This window comes from Phalacrocorax aristotelis, chromosome Z, assembly GCF_949628215.1.
Source record: "Phalacrocorax aristotelis chromosome Z, bGulAri2.1, whole genome shotgun sequence".
NCBI lineage: Eukaryota > Metazoa > Chordata > Aves > Suliformes > Phalacrocoracidae > Phalacrocorax > Phalacrocorax aristotelis.
The window spans coordinates 69,098,900-69,120,787 of record NC_134311.1 but is presented as its reverse complement, the minus strand read 5'-3'; the positions used below and the strand labels follow the sequence as shown (position 1 = coordinate 69,120,787).

The window sequence follows — 21,888 nt, the reverse complement described above, 5'->3', positions numbered from 1 at the left end:
TAACCTTGCCAGGAAAGATGAGGAGAAAGCTGAGGTACTTAATGCTTTTTTTGCCTCAGTCTTTAATAGACTGGTCATCCTCGGGGTTGTCAGGCCCCTGGGCTGGGAGATGGAGATAGTATGCAGAATGAAGTCCCAGTTGTTGAAGAGGTGGCAGTCACCAACCTGCTCCTTCACCTGGATGTTCACAAGTGCATTGGGCCAGATGGGATCCACCTGAGGATACTGAGGGAGCTGGCAGAGAGGCTCGCAAAGCCACTGTCCATCATTTATCAGCAGTCCTGGTCAACCGGGGAGGTCCCAGATGACTGGAAACTAGCAAATATGATGCCCCTCTACAAGAAGGGTTGGAAGGAGGATCCGGGGAACTACAGGCCTGTCAGCCTGACCTCGGTGCCGGGAAAGGTCATGGAGCAGATCATCCTGAATACCATTACGCAGCACATGTGGGACACTCAGGGGATCGGGCTCAGCCAGCATGGGTTTATGAAAGGGAGGTCCTGCCTCACTAACCTGGTCTCCCTCTATAATAAGGTGACCTGCTTAGTGCATGAGGGGAAGGCTGTAGACGTTGTCTACTTGGACTTTAGTAAGGCCTTTGACACTGTCTCCCACAGCATCCTCCTAGAGAAGCTGGCAGCTGATGACTTGGACAAGTGCACTCTGTGCTGGGTTAAAAACTGGCTGGACGGCCGAGCCCAGAGAGTGGTGGTGAATGGAGTCACACCCAGTTGGTGGCCGGTCACAAGCGGTGTTCCCCAGGGCTCAGTGTTGGGGCCGGTCCTGTTCAATATCTTCATTGATGATCTGGATGAGGGGATTGAGTGTACCCTCAGTAAGTTTGCAGATGACACCAAGCTGGGTGGAAGTGTCGATCTGCTGGAGGGTACAAAGGCCCTACCGAGGGACCTGGACAGGCTGGATTGTTGGGCTGAGCCAATGGTATGAGATTCAACAAGGCCAAGTGCCGGGTCCTGCACTTGGATCACAACAACCCCATGCAATGCTACAGGCCTGGGGAGGAGTGGCTGGAGAGCTGCCTGGAGGAAAAGGACCTGGGGGTGTTGGCTGGCAGCCGGCTGAACATGAGCCAGCAGTGTGCTCAGGCCGCCAAGAAGGCCAATGGCATCCTGGCTTGTATCAGGAATAATGTGGCCAGCAGGAACAGGGAGGTGATCGTGCCCCTGTACTGGGCACTGGTGAGGCCGCACCACGAGTACTGTGTGCAGCTTTGGGCCCCTCAGTACAAGAAGGTCACTGAGGTGCTGGAGCGTGTCCAGAGAAGGGCAATGAAGTTGGTGGAGGGTGTGGAGAACAAGTCTTATGCGGAACAGCTGAGGGAGCTGGGGTTGTTTAGTCTGGAGGAGAGGAGGCTGAGGGGAGACCTTATCTCTCTCTACAACTACCTGAGAGGAGGTTGTAGCAAGGTAGGGGTTGGTCTCTTCTCCCTAGTACAAGCGATAGGACGAGAGGAAATGGCCTCAAGCTGCACCAGGGGAAGTTTAGGTTGGATATTAGGAAAAACTTCCTCACTGAAAGGGTTGTCAAACATTGAACGGGCTGCCCAGGGAGGTGGTTGAGTCTCCATCCCTGGAGGTATTTAAAAGAAGGGTAGACGTGGTGCTTGAGGATATGATTTAGTGGTGGACTTGGCAGTGATAGGTTAGAGGTTGGACTTGATAATCTTAAGGGTCTTTTCCAACCTTAATGATTCTATGATTCTATGATTTTAACATGCAGAGCTACTCCAACTGTAAAACAGAAATGGGTGTCTGCATGTCTAATGGATATCTATCTTGAAAATAGATTTCTATAAATAGAGAGAGATTGTTAAACTATCTCCAAACTACTGATAAATTACAGATGTCAACCTACGAAAAAATAAATTTCACATTTTGTAGTAAGGTATAATTTTCTTCTAGTCTTTTTGGGTGATGCTGAGCAGTTAAGTTATATGGTATAGTTCTGTACTTGAACTCATTTCAGCGGTCCTGCCCAAAAAACTCTGGATATTCCTACCTTCTCTGTAGTATCATTTCCAGTATTCACCTGAACCTGCAATGAATCAGTTCAAGGAACTAAATCCAATCACTTTTATTTTTGTAGAGCTGTTTTTTGGTTATCTTAACTCCTTGAACAAATCAGAAGAATATCAGTCAGACAACAAGCGAGTAGGTGGAGATGGTTTAAACTCTTATGCAGTCACACTTAAACCCAATCTGTTTAAAGTACCTTAGCTTCAGGCAAACACTGAAAGTAATCCCTGTGGAGTTTTGATTCAAGTATGAGGATGTAGCTAAAAGTTAACATCAAGGTGACAATGTAAAAGCCAATGAAAAACTAGTTCTTTACTTACTGCCATCAAAGGATTATTAAAATATGCCTAGCGGTTCTTTGTAGCCATTAAGGCTGGCCCTACATAGTCACTGAGCTGTTGAACCTAGTAAGCAGTCTTTTAACAGCATTTAGCTGAAAAGCAAAACACAAGAGTGGAAATACAGTAAAGACATTTTTCAGGAACTCATGAGTATTGTTCATTACCTGCAACAAGTTTCCCTCATTTCTGTTTGAATGAAGACAGCTCACACTACAAACCATGACATACCTAGACTTTCATTGAGTTACTAGGCAAGAGTCGTAGAAAGAGTCCATCACACAACTTAAGAAGACCTTCCAAGCCCGGGTGACCTGTGACTCAGCTACCTGTCTCCAGAAGCACAGAAAACAGCCACACACACCTCTGTGAGTTGGGAAAAGTTAGTTGTCATTTGTAGGAATGAGCACACACTGTCTTTCCTGAGAGGATTAAGATCAGCTAAATACATAAACAGCAATTTTCTCAAGTATATTTGTTACAACTAAGTAGCAGTAGGATCCCCATGTGGTGGGATAGAATGATCTATCTGAGAAGACTGAGAAGTAAAAAATTTGGGAATGTGATATTGGTGATTAAGCTGTGAGTGCCAGTCTTCCCACTGTCAGAAAAAGAAAGCTTTAAGGTCTGGTGGAAAATAATGGTAATGGGTGTGTGTGGGGACACAAAGTCCTATAGATCCAGTGAAAATTATCTCCTATTTAAGGAGTCCAGTCCATACACTCTAGACTGTATCTACCTGGTGTTGGATGTGTAGTACATATAAAGTTGTGATTTCTTGTATAAAGAAACTTGACATTTCAGGTTTAGGTCAAGCTTAATCTATTTTCAGTGGTCAGAACAAAGGCAGCAGTTCCCCAGCTAAGAAGGCCACAGTCCTCAGCTCAGACACCATTTATACAAGGACTGTAAGTTACACTGACCTCTTCCAAATGCTATAGGTGTAATTCTACAGCACACTGATGTCTACCAATACAGCTATCTCAGGAAGCTTTCCTAACTGTACTGCTTTTCTCGTACTGCAGTTTCTTACTTATTCAGTTGGGTTCATACAGCTGCTTATGGGTCTGTGAGGCAATCACAGAAAGAGTTTGTACTAAAAAATAACCTACAATTTTTCTTAAAGCCTGAGTCATCTCAGTGATTCAGTTTATACTATCACTAAACAAACAACTGTATTGGCACGACAGAGTGATAGTGCATTGGAGGACAGGGGTAGGAAATAAAACCTGGAATTTCTTTATCTTTGCTATTACAAGTAATGCATAATGGAAATACTCTTTAGTTGACACATATTCAAGGTTAATATTCTTTCTTACTTGACACCAAATGTCAGACCAAACCACAACAAGGAAAGTGGTAGGTGCCTTAAAGTCATTTATCCTAAAGTTATTATGCTTGTGATCATACTGTGTCTTAAATCTCCAGTACTAGGCATTGATGTTGAATCAACCCAACACTATCTCTTGCATCCAAAAGAAACCATATTTTTCAGTTGAAAAGGGACAGGCAACCCTTCCACTTGAGATTGGTGCCTATACTCCAGAATAATGCTTTCCTCCACTATTCCTAGTTTCTGGCATTAGCTGGTAACTCAGTTCAGGGTGCTGCTGCTCAGCTGAGCCAGTACTGCAGGAACAGGAAAAAGGAGGAGAAAAGCTATTTTTCTTCTCCTTCTAGAGCCTTCCTTCTGGTCTGAATTTGCTAATTAAATATTACTGGAGCCAGAAAACAGCAATCATGTTAACCACTCCTTTGTTTCCAGGATCTACTCAGCAGTGACAGTGAATGGTGTGTTTTGTTGCACATTGACCTGCCAGTTTGTACAGCGCAAAGGACCATGTTTCAAGAATTTGGTGCTGGAGCATTCACGGTTGGATCTTGGAATGCTGGGGAATGGAACTCAAACCTGAGTTCTGACACAGGATGAGCAGAGTAACATATGTGGAGAAGTGAGATTCTTAGGCATGGCTGCATCGTGAAACAGAGCTTTCATTGCTCTTTGATAGATTCAGCATTGAAGAAGGAGGAAAACAAAGATCATTACAAGTTTGTCCTGTTAAAGAAAATACATTTTCCCAAATATTCAAACAGCACAATAGTAGGTTATAGAAAACACAGGCTCAAGACCTTCTGTTCCTTGATTCAGATCCAGAATTTGAATGCAAATTTCCTTGCTACAGTGAGTGCCTCAGCTACAGACCTCCTAGCTTTGATGAAATAGTTGTCTCCATCTTTTTATTAGTAATTCCATCTTGTTCTGATGGTGCCTTACTTTATCTATGTGAAGACTGGAACATGAGGCCCCCTGGAATGACTTGTCCCTGTTTCTTTGGTCACAATCGAGGTACATTTCTCTCTCAAACAATCACCTCCAACAATGCTGTATTGCCCTGACACAATCCTTTTGTACTATCCCTTCCTTCCACAACAGTAAGAAAAATGAAAACACTTCTCACTGTGCATTAGTAATCTTTTCCCAGAATAAAGATTTTCAGAAACCTGGGGTGCCTCTTAGCTTCCATACTCCAAGACTTAGACTGACCTGTTTCTATCAGGCATAAAATCTCCCAGCCATGTCCATTTCTATGTCCCAGGCTTTCTGGACTGCTTTCTTTTGTAGCAGTTCCTAAATCCTACATGAATGCAATTTTAAAAAACATCTTTTCCTACTTTCTTCTCTGTTCCTCACAAAGGTTCACACAGTGCTTGTCCTACTTCCCTAATACTCTATCATTTTAATGCATCTCTAGAACCCATCAGTAGTTTATCTCATTTCTAGCAACCTTACACAGGAATCAAGCCCTTCTTGAGACTTACAGAGCCTGTCACAGTTCATTTTCTACAATATAGCAGCAAACCAAGCTTCCCTTCCTAAGTTAGTTAAATTTTCCTCCTTATACCACTCCCTGTCTACCACAGGATGTACCTGAAGAAATTAATTCAGACACAGATAATTCAGTATGTCCGTTCTTTACCTTTCTTTATAATACCCTCTCATGGCCTCCATCAAGACTATACATGATTAGATTAGGACTGGCCCTTAAAAAGTCCAGGGACCCTCAGATGTGAGGGTCATCAATGACATAGACAGTGGGATTAAGTGCACCCTCAGCAAATTTGCAGATGACACCAAACTAAGCAGTGCCATTGACATGCCAGAAGGATGGGATGTCATCCAAAGAGACCTGGACAAGCTGGAGACATGGGCCTGTGAGAACCTCATGAGGTTCAACAAGGCCAAGGGCAAGGCCCTGCACCTGGGTTGGGACAACCCCCACTATCAACACAGGCTGAAGGATGAAGGGATTGAAGGCAGCCCTGCCAAGAAGGACTTGGGGCACTGGTGGATGAAAAGCTGCACATGAACCAACAAAGTGCGCTTGCAGCCCAGGAGGCCAACTGTATCCTTGGCTGCATCAGAAGCAGCGTGGCCAGCAGTTCGAGGGAGGTAATTCTGCCCCTCTACTCCCCTCTGGTGAGACCCCACCTGCAGTGCTGCGTCCAGCCCTGGAGCCCGCAGCACAAGAAGGACATGGAGCTGTTGAGCGGGTCCAGAGGAGGCCACAAAAATGATCTGAGGGCTGGAGCACCTCTCCTACGAAGAGATGCTGAGAGAGTTGGGATTGTTCAGCCTGGAGAAGAGAAGGCTGCGGGGAGACCTTATTGCAGCCTTTCAGTACTAAAGGGGGACTATAGGAAAGAAGGGGGCAATCTCTTTAGCAAGGCCTGTTGTGACAGGACAAGGGGTAAGGGCTTTAAACTAAAACTGGGTAGATTTAGACTGGATATAAGTAAAAAATTTTTTACAATGAGGGTGGTGAAACACTGGCACAGGTTGCCCAGAGAGGTGGTCAATGCCCCATCCCTAGAAACATCCAAGGTCAGGTTGGACGGGGCTCTGAGCAACCTGATCTCGTTGAAGATGTCCCTGCTCACTGCAGGGACACTCACTGCAGGGGTTGCACTAGATGGCCTCTAAAGGTCCCTTCCAACACAACCCATTCTTTTATTCCATTAAAATCTCTCAAACCCCAACCAATGCCATCACCACTGGGTTACGGACAAGTCTCAACTTCTGTATCTCAACTCAGCCTGCCTGAACTATTCCGCTTTATATAGTTACTAATTATTAATTGAACCAGAGGACTTGAAATGCCTTCTTTAAAATGCTTTGGTTTGTAAAGTGTTTTCTTTGTAGTTCTTAAGGATAAAGCATTTGTTAACCTTGTCATATCACCTCTTGTAGACTATAGCTGCCAATAAACATCAGGCAGTGGCACACAAATGCTATACTGTTAACACAAATATATTCTTACTGGTTAAATAGAGTCTAAAAGAGGACAGAAAAAAATCATTTTAATGAAGACATTTCACAACAGATTGGACACCATTCATTTAGGGAGTATTTGGCTTTATCAAGGGGCTTAGCAGCATGGCCCTATTAATATCCGCTACACTTTTTATTATTGTATAGCAATTGATGAATGGAGAAAAACAGTAAGAAGTCGAAGAGCCCCCTGACCTGAATACCTCTTGCTCAGTGCTCTGGGAGAAAACAAACTCTAAAGGAACCATAAATATGATATGGAAAACAATAACTCTTGACTTAAATTGGGTTTGTGACTATACTGACAAAAACACACTAAAGTGATAAATTAGAGTTTGTCATGGCTGATTTCTATTACAGATCATATCAAAACATAATTTTTACCTATACCAGTCACTGCCACACTTTCCAATAAAGTTCAAGTTAGCCAAGATAATTTGAATTACGCTAGGTAATTCTGAAATATGGCTGTATTGTGTTTGGATGGCAAGGTTTTGGTAGCAGAGGGGCTACAGGGGTGATTTCTCTGAGAAGATGCTAGAAGCTTCCCCCCGTGTCTGACAGAGCCAGCCAGCTCCATGACAGACCCATCGCTGGCCAAAACTGAGCCAATCAGTGGTAGCACCTCTGTGAAAACATATTTAAGAAGAGGTAAAAACTGCTGCACAACAGCAGCTGGAAGAGAGAGGATTGAGAATGTGTGAAAAAAACAACTCTGCAGACACAAAGGTCAGTGAAGAAGGAGGGGGAGGAGATGCTCCAGGTGCCAGAGCAGAGATTCCCCTGCAGCCTGTGGTGAAGACCATGGTGAGGCAGATGTCCCCCTGCAGCCCATGGAGGTTAGTGGTGGAGCAGATATCCTCCTGTAGCCCATGGGGGACCCCACACTGGAGAAGGTGGATGCCCAAAGGAGGCTGTGACCCCATGGGAAGCCCACGCTGGAGCAGACTCCTGGCAGGACCTGTGAACCTCTGGAGAGAGGACCCCATGGTGGCACAGGTTTGCTGGCAGGACTTGTGACCCCGCAGGAGACCCATGCTGGAGCAGTCTGTTCCTGAACGACTGCACCCTGTGGGAGGGACCCACACTGGAGCAGTTTGTGAAGAACTGTAGTCCGTGGGAAGGACCCACGTTAGAGAAGTTCATGGAGGACTGTCTCCCATGGGAGGGACCCCACTCTGGAGCAGGAGAAGAGTGTGAGGAGGAAGGATTAGCAGGGACCACAACCTCCAAACTCCATCCCTCTGCACTGCATGTGGGGAGGATGTGTTAAAATCAGGAGTGAAGTTGAGCCTGAGGAGAAGGGAGGGGTGGGGACAAGGGTGTTTTTCAGATTTGTTCTTATTTCTCATTGTCTTACTCTGGTGTTAATAGGCAACAAATAAAATTAATTTCCCCAAGCTGAGTTAGTAATTGCTGAGTTAGTAATTGCTGTGATAGTAATTGCTGAGGGATCTCCCTGTCCTTATCCCAACCCATGAGACTTTTTGTCCTATTTTCTCTTCTCTGTCCAGCTGAGAGGATGGAGTGATAGAGCAACTTGGTGGGCACCTGGCAGCCAGCCAAGGCTAACCCACCACATCACTGATTTCACAGTGACTCACAGTTTCAGAGTTATGTTCCAAAACAACATGCTGGTTAGTTATCATTATTACTAGACAGTTTCTATAATGACTCTAGGCTTGGATTGCTTTGCTGTACAAATACAAAAGATATGGTTCCTGTTTCAAAGAACGTGAAAACAAATAATTTAATGCATAAAAGTTGCTCAATAAATCATAGACTAGAAGAGGTCTCAAGAAGTCACCTAGACGACCTAAACGCCCCACAAAGGGATTAACAATGCCGATTTTATTCCTGAGATTTGCTTAATCTGTTCTTAAAGATCTCCAATCAGGGGAACTTCACAATCTTCTTAGGCAATGTAGGCTACCACTTTATTATCTTTACTATTAAAATGTTATTAATATCTGATCTGCATCTTCCTTGATGCAACTTATTCCAAGTACTTTTTTTTTGTGGTCTAAAAGCAACAAAACAAGACTACTCCTGTCTCTCTGCTGAGCTAAGAAACACTACTTTGAACACTTTAAATGTACCATTCATATCTTCTCTTCTTTAGATTTATCAGTCTTGATTAATTTTCTCATATGCCACATCCTCCAGACCTCTAAATATTCTTTTTACTCTCCTGCAGACTCTCTGACTATCTTTCATGAAGCACTGTGGTTCAGAATGACAAAGTATTTTAGCTGAGGCTTTGAAAATACTGAATGGAGTAAAATAATCACTTTACACCCCTCAAACCAGACTCTTATTTATAAATCCTGGCATGATATTTCCTTTTCGCAGAGCAGGATGACATTACTGACTCCTGTTCCTCTTATGTACCATTATAACCATTATTTATACAAAATACCTTCTTGAATCCTTGTTACCTCTTTCACGTATTTATGAAATTGAGTATCCATGTTTAAGAGCAGCACCTTGGTCTTGTAACTGAGTAACTTCTTTTACATCAGAAACAACATGGCAACCTATCAAAATAGCTCCTTTCTCTTTTCTTCAATGAACTGGAAGCCCCTCTCCTTTCACTGTCGTCTAGTAAATGCACTTGGTATAAAGTTATCCAGGTCACTAATGAAATACTGATTAGTTGTCACACCAACGACTTAAGTCTTGTGCAGTTGGTTTCAAACTGTCCTTCTGCTCTGACAGTGACCCACCAATAACCACTTGTAAGTGGTTTTCCAAGAACCTGTGCATCCAGCACATTAGTTTCATCTAGACTATGTGTTTCTAGTTAATTTATGAAAATTTCATGAAACTATATTGAAAGCCTGACCACAGTGCAGATGTTTGATATTACTGCTGCTCTTCTGTCCTTGAGACTTGTCAGCCTTCTTTAGAAGGAAAATGAAGTGCTTTGAGAAGATTTTTTCTTTTCATTGGGAACCTATGTTGCTGTTACTTATCTCCATATTCTCTCATATATTCATTTCAGTCTCTTCCAGCAGTTTATAATCAAGTGATCAACACACAGAGGGTACAGGTGTCTCAGTCTTAATTGTCTAAGAATGGATGATTAAAAGAGGTTTGCATAATGATCATAAAAGCTATTCTTCACACTCCTGCCCCTAAATCGCATCTGTTAAATTTAAATTATCTTTGTTATATTTTTTTTCCTTCTTGTGACTAAGCAGATCCAACAGTTAAAAATCTTCACACAACAGAAGCACAGAGGTACTGACTGGGAAGAGACTACAGAGACTGCTGGCTGGGTGAAGATTTCACCTCCCTTTTCCCCTGTACTCTTTTAGATTCTGGGACTCAGTGCTGTGCTACTTGATATGGGCAACACTGCCTATTAAACTGGAAAATGAGAACAAAAATTCAGCTTTACAGGAATATGTGTAAGGGCACTAAGAAAAGTTCCCAGTGGGTTTTCCCTAAAAGACCACATCCATTGGACAAATGACAGTTGGGTTGCAATTTCTGAAACAAAGTCAAATTGTGCAGTGTGACAAGGGCAGGGGATTATACTTGCTAAAAGGCCTCTCTACTATGAATGGCTCTCATGAACCTGATGCAGCAGTGAACATGTCTCCTGTTAGGACAGGAGATGAACTCCTGAAGGCAACTTCCAGATCATGTACACCCTACATAGCAGAGTATGCCTTACAAACTCAGACTGAGGATGTCTCCTAACATAACATCCAGCCAGCTGGAAGTAGGTGCTAACAAGTAATTAATCAGACTCACTCTTTTCTTCAACAGTTCTGCAGAAAAGATCAGCATAGTTGTTCAGACCTACACAATTTTTCCCATTCAAGTGGGGGGGGGGGGGGAATTTTGTTATAGCTGAAAGTAATGGCATCACAATGAACAAGTTCTTGATGCTTGTCTGCAATGGGGACAATTCAAATGAATCCAGTTTGGGTTTGGTACGTTATTCTGAGCAGCCATGAACAAAAATCAGCCTTGTTAAAATATATCTCCTTTTCTAGTGGTAGAATGGGCTGTCTTCCTCTGGATTTTTTGTTTCTTTTTCCACTGTTCAGTAGGGTTTCTTATTCTTTTACTTCTTGTTGTGGCTGGCATGCAGCCTGGCACTTCCCACCATTTTCCTTTTAAGGGTTTGAGGAAGGCTGTCCCTTCAGGGCTGTGACGTGTCTCTCCACAACCCCTGAGACCTCCTGCTTTGCCAATGTTTGCAGCTTGGCCACAACAGCCTGTGAGACACATCTGATCACATCTTTGCCCATGTTTTCAGTCACGCTTTTAACATGTGGCTTAATAATTTCCAAACTCCATTAAAAACTATATAGCTTTTGAAAAGAAGCTGTAGAATATGCCTTATACACCACCTAGGCTCTTAATAATTCATGTACAAGGAGGGGTCCTTTTAATTCTTTTACTACTCCCTTTACTACTTATTCATTACTACATAGTAGTATGCTTTCTTAAAATATCAGAACCTTCCAGGGCAGCAGATGCAACTTCACAGCCTCCTTTGTACTGTGAAATAAGATGCGCTTGTTTTCATTTGTAGTTATTTCAGTGCTGCCTGTATTGATACAGGATTGATTCACTGGCACATAATGCAGCTTGTACTGTACTGCTGTAATGATCTCACTGCTAGTACCATTGGCAAGAACACAGCATGATAATGGACCAATGAATCTCCAACCAGCTGGTGCTCAACAAGGTTTTGTGTAGAGGTAGATCAAGATAAACCTCCCAGGCATGTCAGCTGAAAAGGGAAGCTGTCACTGACAACCCCAGGAGAAGCTTCCAGAAAAATTTCTAGTTTCCCAGCTGTACAAAAAGTACAAGAATTTTCACCTGTTTTAAGCTTTGTTTTCATAATTGCAGGATTGAAGACCAGGCCTATGGCTAGTCAACAGTTAAAATTCTGCTGTTGGAACTAGTTAAGTGTTTATACATTTCAGCAATATGCATATGCAAAGAATAATGCCACGTCTTATCCAGCAGCACTATTAATATTATTCCAGCTGTCTGGGTATTGTATTTCTGCAAACCCCACCTCCCACTGGCCTGACAGTTCCCATGGGCTTTGAGTAGCTGTTTTGTAAAGTTCAAACTGGTGTTTTGTGGGGAAATTCTGGTGCAAGCATTGCTGGGGAGCATGATGTAAAAACTGCAGTTTACCATCCTTCTTTTTCTCCCACTGTAGCTCCAACCGCTAAATATGATGGATTTGAGGGGCTTTTATCCAGCCATTAAATTTCTAGGGCCAGCAACACAACTTTAAAAACAACTGCTTCTTCCTTCCTTGCCTCTTACTGCTAGAAACTTTTCAATTTTGCAGACTCTGTCCTCAGCAGTGTTCACTTTTTAAAGTTCATCAGAATTAAACATCCCCTTGGTAGCTTGGTGACTGTAGTGTATTAAGCAGTACATGGATATCTGACCTTTTCTCACAGTTTCAGTTTCAACTGCTTTCTGTGAACGTCTGCTCATGACTGTCGTCAGATCTCTCTTTTGTTCTAGACATCCTCACATGGTCTTGCTTTCTGAGTGGAGGCATATTTAATCTAATTTTACACCAATTCCCAGACACGGTTTTCCAAATCCTTGCAAAGCTTACAGGTTTCACATCCACAGGTCTGACTCTTACAGTACTGTGGAAGCTGTGGTTATAGCTCTTTATTACAAACTCCAGTAATACATTGATGTAGCAAATGTTAACTGCATGCTGTAAAACATCCCCATGTCTCGGTTTCTAGCATCACATTGAAGCAATCTGTGACAGAGGCCTCTACTTCATTATTAGTAACAAAGTAGTGAAGATTATTCTACTTTATCAGCTTGTCTAAAGGCTGGTTTAAAAACATCTATTCCCTGCTTGTCCTGTAATTAATGAGGCAGCAAAAACAGTTTAAAAGCCTCAGCTATTTCAGAACCCATTCTGTCTTCTAGACACACAGTCCAGGCACATTTGGATAATATGTTTGTCACCATTAAAATGAGCTTAACACTGTTGTGTTTAGAATGTGCCACAAATACCTGCTACTTCTAAAGCACTTTCTCATTGCCTTATATATGTTGTAAGTGTCTTGGTTTACAAGCCATGTGGCCACCTGGTTTCTCTTCAGATCAACAGTACTCCTGGCTGTTTCAGAAATGGGACTTATACCCCTAAAGGTTCCTGCTTACCCAGGAGCATAATAAGTAAAGTATCTTTTAACAGATGCTGCAGTCTAGTAACATGCCACTACTACACCCACATAGGAAAACAAAACAGACAACTGATTTAGGTCATGTTCAATGAAACTTTATTTATTAATTGATGACTGGGGTGATGGTGAGCTGTCTCTTATTGTCACTTTTCTTTCAAAGCTGTTGTTTTTTTTTTTAAGCATTGTCATTTTTTTTTAACCCTGTGGTCCTAAGCAGGAACAAAACCAGGTCACAGAACATTTCTGTCTTCTATGTAATCAGCCAGAATTATATTTTCAAAAAATGCTATAAAATCCATGTCAGCATAAGGATAAGGGAACACATGCAGCACCGTCCCTATCATGGTATTAGAAGTAGCTGTTAGCACACTGTCATGTAGGCAAAAGTTGCCCCTCACCCTCTCCAATAAATTTTTGTTTTCAAATCCCAGCCCAACCATCTTCTTTCCAATGCACACAGTCTTTTTAGGAAACCCTTTGGGGTGTATGTGTCCCTACACACATGTTCTGTGAAGTTGGTTTTTTTGTTCTGACTTCCTACATTAGTAAGCAATGTTACCTGTATTTTCTAGCATAAGACAAAGTCGAAGGACTGCCCCCCACATCACCCAGTGTGTGGTGACCTGGTTGGATTGAAGGTAGGTGAAGGGATCTTGGTCAGATTCACAGGTCTGGTCTGTTCTTCAGATGAGTTGGGGCTGGGTGAAAGCCTTTTGGGTAGTGTCACAGGCTTAGCCCTTTGCCCAATGCATTTCCAAATTTTTTATGCCTGCCTGCTCTCTCTCTCTGACACACTCCCACACACTTCAAGTGTACTTTCCTTTTGTTTAATTTTCTATTTACATTAAATTTTTACTCTATTTCATCTCTTATTAAATGTTTATCCACACACTTTATAAATATATTCCTTATACATTTATAAAGAAGTGTAACTATGTATAAACATAAATTTACACACTTTGCACAATCTCATGTGTATCTTTATAAACAAACACAAATAAATGTATGCATACGTGTGTGTATATATGTGTATATATGAGGGCCTTTGACATACTTCTGGGTTAAAGAAAAAGGCAGAGTTTCAGCTGTCAGCAATTACAGAAGGTTCTGAGATCACATGGGGTGTGTCCATGACCTTGACAAAGTGGTAACTCTAATGGACAGATCCCAGGCCTGAGGGATCTGAAACACTTCTGGGCTAAGTGGGTCATATGGCTGGAAAAGGTGGAAGGGCTTCTGGGGACAATGGTCATCAGGCTTTTGAAGGGCAGATCTTCCAGAAAAAGTTGGGGGAATGAGGTCTGCACCATCTTGTATCAAAGTTCTTTAACTGATACTAATGACATTTCCCTCGATTGTAGCCTTTCTTCACCCTCTCCTTGTCTTTCTGAATCACAATAGAGATCTATGTTGCTACCACTCAAACAAGGAATAAAGTGAGGTATTTGGCATAAGATACTCTAGGAAACAGTATATAATAATCATTAGAGAGATGATTGTCATATGAGTAGTATTTTAACATATAAGTAATTGTTACAGGCAGGTTGGGTTAATTTGGCATTACTTAGGCTAAGCAGATATATGATAAGGATATAGAGATGGTACAAGACACGTGAGGTTGGGCTTTTCCTGGAGAGAAGATTAGAAGAAATATTTTGAATGTCAGATAGCCAACAAACTACTTTTTATCTTCCTTACATTAAGGCAAAATGATCATAATCAGTTACTTTATATAGACAAAGATACTTTATGCTATTACTTAAAACAAAGGGGCCACATGAGGATCCTACCTTCAGATGCCCAGACATGGTAGTTTAGTAGTTTAATTAAACCTGGTTTAGTTAGAAATTCCATCTTAATAAGTAATTTCTCTATTAAAGTTTTAAAAACTAATCTTTACTCTTAACTTAAAGTATGTACCTTCTATTTGTGTATTTTTAGATAATTTTCCTATTTTTATCCTGTATTCACACAATCATGATCTACCTCTCTTTCATATCCCCATAGCACATGACTTTGCCCTATCATACCTGAAGTGTATTGTTCTTTATTTTCTCTTTGCATCATGCATTACTTAAGTAAAATCAATCTTCTAAAGGAAAAGTCTACTCTCCTTGGATTGGCTTCCTTGAACTCTGATGATTTCCCAGCTAATGTTTAGGAGTGAAGAAGTAGCAACAGCAGCAATCCAATTTTTGGATCAAGCTGTGAGCAGATGTAGATTTGGCTACAAGTCATATTTGCTTTTCCAAAGGCTATGTGTTGTTTCTTGCAAGGAAGAAGTGTCACACCATATGGAAGCAACCAACACATGCTATTCATCAGATTATTCTGTCCTGAATTATAAAATTTTCATTTCTATATCATGATTGCTCCTGATTGTTCTTACTCCAGTTAGAGGTCTGAAAGTGTTCAGAAATTCAGTGCTAAGTTTATTGACTGGTTTCATGAACCAGTGCATGCTTGCTCACAGGGAATGTCATGTACCACAAGTTCACCAGAAGTGGAAATGTGACAAATTAGAAGTACTATTAATATGGAATGACTTCACCCTGGGGGAACAATGAACATGCTAAGAGACTTGCCATGCTGAAAAACTCTGGTTACCTCAAGCTGTCAGGGGGTTGAAATCCAGGAGATCAGAAAATACCTCAAGACAAGGAAAACAAATTATATCAGATGTAACAAACGCACTGAATGAGATCTTTTCAAAGATCATTAACTGTAAAGCTAAAGGAATCATAATGATAATCTAACCTATATACAAGGGTGAAAAGACTCACCTAAATGCAATCCTGAACAGCAGAGATCTCTCAGAAAACTGTATTTTTAACATTTATTTTAAATGTTCATCTTTCATATTTTCAATTCGGCAACCTACAGTGGGGCAGGAAGAGAAAACAACAAAAATAAAGCGAAGTGCCCTTGGTTCTTCAAGAGGAAAAAAATAATATAGTGGTTTCTTAGAAATGTAAACAATCCCCTAGCTCCTTTTTGGTGCATTATGTCAGCCTGCCCTAAAATGAGTCTAAACGGACTCTGCTTGGTTGATCACATGCTGCTGCAAGGTACGGGGCTATATGTGGTAGACAAAAGGTCATCAGGCAGAGCCACAGCTGAACTTGGCAGGTACATGCTGCAGATAGGGGAATAAGGGTTCCTGTGTTAAGGGGTTCAAGCTGCCCCACAGAGCGTGCTGCAGAGTTCATCCAACGGCACCAGAGCTCCTCACAGGCACCTCACACATTCTCCACAGGTACAATATCTGGATTGTGAGTGTACATACTGAAGAAGCTTCTAAGTACTATTCTGAAAAGCTCACAGGTTGCAAAGACTTCTGGAATACTCTGTCCCTTCCAATGCCCGTGATATAAGACAAGAAGCCTGGACTATGGAAATGAATTAGAGCTTTGAAATTTACACTTGTTTGTATCTTTGCGATGATTTTTGTTAAATATCTTTTTTCTTATCTGCCAATTTCACAATTTTCAGTGAAATAAGGCAAGACATGCATAATAAAGCAGTTTGCAAAAATGAATCTGCAGTCCTGCAAAGAATGTTCGAAGTCTGAACAACTGCAGATCTCAAAATATGAAAATTTTTTACTGCAAGACAAAACTTCAGAAGAATACAGCACATGTAGAAAACATCACTATCGGTGCAGAATTCTACCAAGCACAGGCTTCTTCTGGGAATATGAAGTTACTTGCTATACACTATCAACTGAGTTATTACTTAAAAAAACTTCTGTTCAGCTCTAGAAAACTGCCATGCAATTTGACTGAATTCCAAAGGATAGTAACAGTTTATAATCCCTAAACCAAAAATAAGTAGGGTGCAATGTTCCAAGTAATATGAGATGACTAGATCATTTTGGTGTTTATCAATATTCACACTTGAAAAAGTGGGAGTAAGATTTTGATGGTGGGTGCAACAGCTGCCAGTCTCACAAAGTCCGTGTACTTGCATCATTAGAAGGTATTCCTTCTTACTCATAACAGACAAGCAACAATTTGAAAAGTAGTCAGAAGATTCTTAGAATAAAGTTTGTACTAGTTCAGACCATACCAAAACTGATAGAAAATCTTAGAAAATGAAAAGCAGAGATTTAATTTACACCAAGTGAAATTTTTGGTTAGAACTTTTATCCAGACATACAACATAAAGTGAGTTGAAACATTTAAATAATGTGGATCAATTTTAATAAAGTGTTTCAGAAGAGAAGGAAAAACTAAACAATATTCTGAAACACTTAAACCAGTCATCACAGATTTTTATGAAGAAAACTTTTACATTTTTGAAATGACAGTTTCATAATTCATAATTTTATTTCTTTTAAAAAAAGCTTTAAATTTTAACAGTTTTCTTTCAGATTGGACAGCATTAACGGAATGCTTTGTTCAGCCTGAGGTTTTGACTTTTAAGTTTGCCAAAACACAGTTAGAAAAAAAATTATAATTTCAATTTCTTTAAAAATAGTTTTCAGTATTGGCAATGAACTGGAAAATCAGTTATATAGAAGTCCAATCAGATTGTCTGCAAAGGTGCAAATACTGCGTCCAGCTCTGGAGCCCTCAGCACAGGAAGGACATGGCGCTGTTGAGCGGGTCCAGAGGAGGCCACAAAAATGACCCGAGGGCTGGAGCACCTCTCCTGTGAGGACAGGCTGAGAGAGGTGGGGTTGTTCAGTCTGGAGAAGAGAAGGCTGCGGGGAGACCTTATCGCGGCCTTTCAGTACTTAAAGGCGGCTTATAAGAAAGATGGGGACAGGCTTTTTAGCAGGGCCTGTTGAAATAGGACAAGAGGTAATGGTTTTAAACTAAATCAGGGTAGATTTAGACTAGATACAAGGAAGAAATATGGTGAGGGAAGTGAGACAATGGAAGAGGTTCCCCAGAGAGGTGGTCAATGCCCCATTCCTAGAAACATTCAAGGTCAGGCAGGACGGGGCTCTGAGCAACCTGATCTCGTTGAAGATGTCCCTGCTCACTGCAGGGGGGTTGCACTAGATGGCCTCTACAGGTCCTTTCCAACCCAAACCTCGTGAAGTCCTACAGCCTCTCTGGAATGCAGCATAAAGGTTTTCAAGGTGGAGTAGATCTGTGACAGAAGGATATGGCATAGAAAGGCTTTGGGACAAAACCCTAACAAAATCCTGCCTGAAGATAAAAAGTGTATTAATACATATATATATATGACTTCTGGAGGGCAGACTTTGGCCTGTTTAGGAGACTGATTGACAGGGTCTCTTGGGAGGCAGCCCTGAAGGGCCTGAAGGACCAGGAATGTCCAGGAAGGCTGGACATTCTTCAAGGAAGTCTTAAAGGTGCAAGGGCAGGCTGTCCCCATGTGTCAAACAACAAGACAGAGAGAAAGAAGACTGGCCTGGCTGAACAGAGAGATTTGGCTGGAACTCAGAAATAAAAAGGAGAGTTTATGAACTTTTAAGAAGGGTCAGGCAACTCAGAGGACTACAAAGGTGTAGTGAGGTTATGCAGGTAGAAAATTAGAAGGGCCAAAGCCCAGCTAGAGCTTAATCTGGCTGCTGCCATAAAAGACAACACAAAATACTTCTATAAATACATTAGCAGCAAAATGAAGGCTAAGGAGAATCTCCAGCCTTTATTAGATGTGGAAGGAAACATAGTGACAAAGGAAGAGGAACAGGCTGAGGTGCTTAATGCCTTCTTTGCCTCAGCCTTTAACAGTAAGACCAGTTGTTCTCTGGGTACCCACCCAGCCCCCTGAGCTGGAAGACAGGGACGGGGAGCGGGATGGAGACACCATAATCCAAGGGGAAATGTTTAGCGACCTGCTACACTACTTAAGAAACACACAAGCCTCTGGGGCCCGATCGGATCCACCCAAGGGTACGGAGGGAGCTGGCGAAAATGCTCGCCAAGCCACTTTCCATCCTTTATCAGCAGTCCTGGCCAAGTGGGGAGGTCCCGGCTGACTAGAGGTTAGCAAATGTGACACCCATCTACAAGACAGGTCAGAAGGAGGGTCCAGAGGACTACAGGCCTGTCAGTCTGACCTCAGTACTGTGCAAGGTTATGGAGCAGATCATCCTGAGTGCCATCACATGGCATGTGCAGGGCAACCAGGAGATCAGGCCCAGACAGCATGGGTTTATGGAGGGCAGGTCCTGCTTGACTAACCTCATCTCCTTCTGTGACGAGGCGACCCACTTAGTGGATGAGAGAAAGGCTGTGGATGTTGTTTACCTGGACTATAGTAAAGACTTTGACACTATTTCCCCCAGCATTCTCCCGGAGTAACTGGCTGCTCATGGCTTGAACATGTGTACTCTTTGCTGGGATAAAAACTGGTGGGATGGCTGAGCCCAGAGAGCTGTGGTGAGTGGAGTTAAATCCAGTTGGTGGCCGATCACAGCTGTGTTCCCCAGGGCTCAGTGTTGGGGCCAGTTCTCTTTAAGATCCCTATCAATGATCTGGATGAGGGGATCAAGTGCACCCTCAGTCAGTTTGCAGGCGACACCAAGTTGAGCAGGAGTGTTGATCTGCTTGAGAGTACGAAGGCCCTACAGAGGGATCTGGACAGACTGGACTGATAGGTTGAGGCCAACCACGTAGGGTTCAACAAGACTCAGTGTTGGGTCCTGCACTTGGGTCACAACAAGCCCATGCAGCGCCACAGGCTTGGGGAAGAGTGGCTGGGGAAGCTGCCCTGCAGAAAAGGACCTGGGGGTGTTGGCTGACAGCCGCTGAACACAGCATCCTGGCTTGAATCAGCAGTAGTGTTGCCAACAGGAGTAGGAAAGTGATTGTACCCCTGTACTCGATGATGGTTAGGCTGCACCACAAATATTGTTTTGAGTTTTGGGCCCCTCACTACAAGAAGGACATCGAGGTGCTGGAGCGTGTCCAAAGAACAATGAAGTTGGTGAAGGGCCTGGAGAACAAGTCTTATGAGCAGCAGCTGCAGGAACTGTGGTTGTTTAGTCTGGACAAATGGAGTCTGAGGGGAGACCTTATTGCTCTCTACAACTACAAGAAAGGAGGTTGTAGTGAGGTGGGTACTGGTCTTTTCTCCCAAGTAACAAGCGATAGGACAAGAGGAAATGGCCTCAAGCTGCATCAGGGGAAGTTTAGATCAGATATTGGGAAAAATTTCTTCACCAAAACAGTTGTTAGGGTTGGACTAGGCTACACAAGGAAGTGGTTGACTCACCATCCCTTTAGTTATTGAAAAGACATTTAGATGTGGTGCTCAGGGACATGGTTTAGTGGTGAGCTGGTATTGTTAGGTTTACAGTTGGGCTCAATGATCTTAAAGGTCTTTCCCAACCTATTCTGTGTATATATGGGGGGTACAAAAATATGTAGAAAACAAGTTGAAGTTGTTGAAAAGTGAGTGTCTGGAAGTACCAGAATATTAGCTTCAACAGGACAAAACCTAGAGGTAGTAGGAATAAAGTATTTCTATTGTTTTTTTTGAGTCCATAATTAACTTGTATCTAATTCAGTGAAGAATACAAGCCTGGGAGACTAGAATTTTGGATTGAAATACTGATGCAGCTGAAGGAAGTGGCTGAACTCCATTTGCTTCACTGCAGTCAGGAATGTATAAATGTCAAACTTCCACAATCTCTAAATGAAGGCCAGTGCTTTCAAAAGCCACCTTTGTTCCTGTGTGCCCTGTTTTTCATGGCAAATCTTCATTTGCTACAGGTGTTAATTCAGCTGGAGCTGTGAAAACTTGACATATTAAAAAAGGATCTTTAGCTGGGAAACAAAATAGATGACAATCCAATGGAAATAGCTTAAAAATTTATAAAGACCACCTCAAAAATACAGATTAAAATTCTGATACCTGAACTATTCTCTGAGCTCAGTCCACTGGAAAACATTGCCCTGTCAAAGCATCACTTTTTTCACATGAAAATTTAGTCTAGCAGGTTTCCAGTTCAGTTTATCAACACAAAAAATGCTAGGATTACCTATCAGTTTCTGCTCCTCATTGCCTTTATACTAACTGCATTTATCTAGAATTTGTTTTCCTTCAGGATCTGCAAGCTCCATACCAAATGAGGGTCTATATTAGTCCTTGTGTCAGACTTTAAGTAGTCTGTACTTCATCACAGAAGACTGATGTTCACTCACACCACAGACTTTCTATAGACACTCGGTGCCATGAAAAGTACGTATGGCAAATGGCTACATTAATTACACAGACATTCAAGCATTACTTGTTGCTTAAACTTGTTCACTGCCTGGGCAATCTATCTGACTGCCTTGGGGAAGGGAGTGTCTACTTCAGCTCAATAATAGGAAGCCAACTCTCAAAAGAAGAAAAGACTGATAGCTGCAGTATAGGCTTTCTGCAGCAGAAAGCTTACGCTGGCAATACGGACACAGAAGCCATATACTGTCTCGCAGGCTGCTGCGCTCTCTAGAGGGAACTCATAGCAAAGGAAACTGTATTCATTCCCAGACTATTAATGAATTCCCAGGTGACTGTTGGATAGTGAAAATATTATGGATTATGATGGTACAGTGTTTCAATAGAATGCAGGGAGAATTGGCTAAAAAGATGTTCTCAGGATCAAATCAGTTTTCTTTACTCTTCTCAGCTCAGTTACCAGCTTTTCTTTCCCTTCTCTCCGAGATCTCTGTTTCCCTTCAGCCTTTGACTGTCAGTCTATGCCAATACCAAAGGATTTTGAAAATAATAACACACAATGGGATCTGATAACTACTGAATGTATACGCAAATGCAGGAAAGGGTAACACAGGAAGAATAAAATAGAATCACAGAATCATAAAATAGCAAGGGAACATTATATAGTGGAAGGTATAATGGCAGTAATGGGAACTCCAAGAGGTTTATTTCCTCAACCAGCATATTTTCATTAATGAATTACAAAAATAAGGTAAATTTAGTGAACATAAATTACACAAAGTGGTAATATAATGAGATTAGTACTACCAAGGGCATTAAAAATGCTTTTAAAAAAT

The 21,888-nt window shown here is 42.0% G+C and overlaps 1 protein-coding gene across 3 annotated transcripts in view; it reads right to left on the bottom strand.

Annotated features, from left to right (window-relative positions):
• Positions 1 to 21,888, bottom strand: part of PRLR (prolactin receptor) — a 187,872-nt gene that overhangs the window by 94,956 nt on the left and 71,028 nt on the right. The window contains exon 2 of one of the 3 annotated variants that reach the window (XM_075079165.1): positions 15,691 to 15,784. The exons of the other annotated variants lie outside the window; for them this stretch is intronic. The gene's annotated coding sequence lies outside the window, so the exon portion shown is untranslated. The remainder of the gene's footprint in view (positions 1 to 15,690; positions 15,785 to 21,888) is intronic. 3 annotated transcript variants of the gene reach the window in all.